The sequence below is a fragment of the Stegastes partitus genome, unplaced genomic scaffold (genome assembly GCF_000690725.1).
Source record: "Stegastes partitus isolate 25-593 unplaced genomic scaffold, Stegastes_partitus-1.0.2 Scaffold347, whole genome shotgun sequence".
Lineage (NCBI taxonomy): Eukaryota > Metazoa > Chordata > Actinopteri > Pomacentridae > Stegastes > Stegastes partitus.
In genome coordinates this window covers 447,449-452,448 of record NW_007578078.1, presented here as the reverse complement: position 1 = coordinate 452,448, position 5,000 = coordinate 447,449, and positions in this window count along the sequence as shown.

The window sequence follows — 5,000 nt, the reverse complement described above, 5'->3', positions numbered from 1 at the left end:
TATTTTTTATTATAAACAATGGGTCAAAGGACACTGCTTTCTTTGAGGAAAGTCGCTGGTAGTGATGACTAATGACAATCATCACTAACTCTTCCGCTCTGTGCAGATCTGCAGAGGGTCAAAGCATCTTTAAGCTCTATGTTTAATTTTTATGGATACTGGCTGGTTGGTTAATACTACCTAGCTAATAACTCTTAATTATAATATATTTTCCTCATATTAAAGTCAACAGTAACATCCTAGAGATTTTTGTTCATATGATTTATTGTGATACAGTTTATTTTTATTAGTTTAGCATTTGATAGCTGTGGTGAGTGATAAATGAGTCAGCACTGCTGACTTGGCTTGCTTTCTACATTTTCAGGCATCACTGTTCAGTGTTTTCAAACATTTTTTATGACGTTTCTCCCACCCACCTTTTTCTCTGTGTCATGCTTCTGATTGTTCCACATATATTTGCTTTGAATAAAGATACTCTAGCATGTCATTAAAGTGACACATAACAATACCTTAAAGTGAAAAGCCTCGCAGTAATAATACCTAGATTATTTTACATAATACTTCCAACACCACTTTGTGTAGAATATGCATTAAAATGTGAATTTGACATATGGGACTGCTGTTGTGCAAAATTATTCAATAACATTTCATTATGATAAAATGTAGGCAATACAGTAATTGACTGTGGCACAATGTCTTAAAGACATATAAGGGGTGACTATATAATTCTAATGAAGCTGTCAGAAAGGTAAAAGGAATCAGTACAAGTGTTTGTCATTGCTCAGATGTACGCGGATGCTGATTAGTATTAAGGTCAACAGCTGCCAACCAGTCAGTCTGCCCACCTCAGATGAACAGGTATGTCAGCCGTTCACTGTGTTTTCTCCACCAGTCGCCCTGGACTTCAACTGCATGTTCAGATTATCCGTTTGCTTCTGCTCACTGCGCTCATCATCTTTATTTTCAAATACATCAGAAAGCTGATAAAATCCACTGTATAATACTTCAACTTGCCTAATGTGGCATATTGAGGTTGAATCAAATGTGGGCACAGTTAAGATAACAAGAACCCTAGGACTGGGTATCAGTAACTTATCGACTTCTCTGGGTCACATATTGGATTGTAATTTTACAAACTGATAAAGAAAAGATGCCATTTGAAGACCTATATCTATCTCTTGGGCTAGTAGAAGTAACATAATGACGTAATGTTTTGATTCAATTGTATATTGTCACTTCTCCCTAACCATCCATCCATCCATTATCTATACACCGCTTAATCCTCACTAGGGTCGTGGGCGGCTGGAGCCTATCCCAGCTGACTCAGGGTGAAGGCAGGGGACACCCTGGACAGGTCACCAGTCTATCACAGGGCTACACTTAGAGACAGACAACCAAGCACACTCACATTCACACCTATGGACAATTTAGAATCACCAATTAACCTCAACATGTTTTTGGACTGTGTGGGAGGAAGTTGGAGAACCTGGAGAGAACCCACTCCCTAACCAGGCACCCTTTATAAAGAGTGCATACCTAATGACTGTATTAATTGTAAATAAATCATTTTCTCTCTCGTCTTAAGTCCCCTCTCGCAATTCTCCTAAAGAATGATGTTTTGTCTTTGTTACTTGTCAGTTCATAAGGAATCACCTCCCGACTGACTGTTTGACTTTTGAAACCTTTGACCTTTCAGAGAAGCTACCTAGCATCTGGTCAGAAATCCATTTATTAGTAGCTTATTAACAGTGGATTAAAGATTTAAAAAAAAAAAAAAAAAAACCTAATTCGTGCTTTCCCCAGATATGTATAGATGGTGGTGACAACCTAAAGCAGTTCTTATAGATGGCTTATAATAGAGGAATGTATTAAACGTTGCCTCGTAACTTAGCTGGACTGCATTATTAGAACATGGTACACATGTGTACTAATGACATTGAAGGAAATGTCCTCATATTCATAACATTTTCTGACATCCCCGTATCAGTACTGAAAAGCATTTGGCCCTGGCATGTCATTTGCCCATAATGTTTTCATTATTCAAATTTATATTCTTTATACTGTATTTGTAATACAGTAGCTCTTTTTTTTTTTTTTTTTTTTGGCCAATCTGGATACAGTTTAACAGCTAAGGGCCAAAGTGACATGACTCTGAGCAATCCTGGCCATAGACTCTGCCCTCAGTAAACATGCAGTCTCTGCCCACAACATGAAAAAATCACTTTGTATTTCTGCTCACACCTCAGGAGGGATGTCTGCTTTGTCCTGCATCTGAAACCAGTTAGCTGAAACAGCGGCGGTAAACCAAACTGGACAGGGAGAGATTCAGAGGAGGGGCAGAAACAGTCAGTGAGTAAAGATATATAGAAATGGGGGTGAGGTTGGTGGGGAGGTGGGGACGGTAGGTGGTGGTGGTGCTGGGGTGTTCACAGAGAGGATCATACATTACTTTTTTCTCCCCCAGTATTTCTTGTCCTTGATCTGCCTGCTTTTCTTTAAGCTGGATCCAGAGCCCCACCCCCCTGCCGAGCCTTGAGCCCAGAGGAGGGGAGGCCTCGGCCAGCTGCAGGCTTCACTGGAGCCCTGCGCACAGAGGTGGATGGGGTGGGGGTTGCGGTGGCTGGAAGCAAAGGCACGGTGAGAGAAAGAAGCCAAAAGAGGCGGCTGATGACAGCGTGAGCGCAGCAGAGGATATTGCACTCAAAGACACAACACGGGCACCATGAGAGATTGAGTTTCAAAGCAGGAAAAAGAGTGGAGGATTTCCCGGATGATCTGCTTCCATAGCTCAGACCGTTCAGATGGTCAGCAGTGGTTGAAGCAAATGTGACTCCCTAAATTTACAAGGTAGCACATTGTATGAGAACAAAGCTGCTACACCCCAATATATAGTTGATATATCACTTTGTAATAAGAATCCCTTTATAAAGGGTTTGCAAGTTGTAACCAAGAAATAAACATGTTATTAATTATTTATTTATTAAATAGTTTTTCAATAAATGTTTTAAAATTTAAACCTTTTACTAGAAACTGCAGGCTTTTGAAGTGAAGAGAAATCCCAAGAGTATCATTGTGAAGGAGTTCTGTAACCCAAAGGTTTAATTATTAGTACTAAGTCTTATATTTTAGTAGGTGACCCATTAAGCATGAATTCAGTGTGCCACATTACATGTCATTTCTAAACCCTAAGTGTGCCCTGTAATAAAGTATTGCTCTGTGTTACTGTGTGCAGACTAAAGCATATTATAGTTATTACATTAAACATTCAAAAGGAGAATTTCAGATTCGGGAAGAAATTAATATTTTCATTATTGATGAATAATTATTATCTTGTAGATTTCATAAAGTCATATCTGACATATTTGCATTGTTTCTCTAATCAGACCAACAGCTCAAAACCCAGTATATTTATTTTACCATGATGTTAAACAGAATGGCATTATTTCTCACATTTGAGATGCTAAGACTGGCAATTGTTTTGGTATGTTCCTTAAGAAATTATGAATACCTTTCTGTTGATTGACTGATAAATGAATCAACTTGTCATTTTAACAATATAATAATGGAAGAAACATCAAAAGGAACAATTTCAGACTTGTCGTGTCAGTTTTTTATTCACATATATAAAAAACAAATATTAAAATCAAAGACTGAGAAATCTGTGATGTGAGATGACCTCACAGGGTCTATTAAAGATGAGAAATAATATTAGTCCATACAGAGTCGAAACTACATGACTCTGCAACTACAAAATCCTTAAGTGTGTCCATGTGGGCATTTGGAAAGTTGAAAAAATGCTGTTTTTAATTGATAAATTTTGTTCTTTCGATCTGTTCTAAAACATTTAAGTGTAAAGGCCCTCTTGCTCCTCCTTTGTGTTTTTAATTTTACAAATAGTGAAAATTTCAATGTCATTATTGAGTCAGTCTAAACTCTTGAATGTCTTGTTACTAAACTGAAGTCAGTGTACTGCACTTATTGACTTGGTTTGGATTCTGCTTCACATGAACATGTTCAACTACTGAACCTCCTAATTCTTCTGGGAGTCCAGAGGAGGTGTGAGGTGGTTTGTCTAGGACATTGTCCCAGTGCCATCAACAGAGGGCGCTAGGACCCAATATGCGGATCCACTTAAACTGATTCAGAAATGCATGTTTTTTGGTTTTTTTTGCAGATTAATATTTGATGTGAAAAGTTCCTTCAAAAACGGGTGATGTCTGACAAAACTAAATCACAAAATTAATGCAATTAATCAGATGGTATTAAATCAATCTAAAAAATTTTAAAAAATAAAAAATCATCTGACATACAGACAGCATCATGTCTACCTGGGTTCACTTAAGGAGAATTAGTCATGTGTTTGGTGTAAGGGGAGATACAGTTGCTCAGATCAGATCAGCACTTTCAAAAAGGAAAAGAAAAAAAGAACATCACAAATATCCTGTCTCTAGTGCAAAACACTCAGTGAACCAGCAGCATTACCATAAGGCGCAGCTCCAACATGTGTAACCAAACAGTCAAATCCCAGAGATGGTGTTTTATGATCTGTTTGATAACTTGTGTGAAACAGCACTCCCTGTTCATTTATAAATCCCTGGTAATCCCCGAGAGGTAGTGACAGCTGATTTAGAGACGCTCGGGGCTCCGTTGGTGAAGATGAACTGAGGTACTTTCAAGCGGCGAGGTCTACAGATGGCCCGGAGAGTCTAAATCACGCTTTAAAGAGACAGGGAGCCTCAGCTACAGTCACTGGGGGCCACGAATGTTGCGGGGGCCACTGACCGGCCCGTGCCGCATTAGCTTCATATAAGAGTGGGCCATGCTACGGTGTTGGCGATGGGTTCAAGGTTTCTCCAAAAAGTTTCCTGCAGGAAAGAAAAGGAGATAATTCATACATCTAATGGGAGCCATAAATCCCCGTATTAACTTCACCGCACCGCAAAGAAGGGCACGGCCTGGAGAAATAAGAGACAGATGAGGGCAGAGAAGAAAAGAAACAT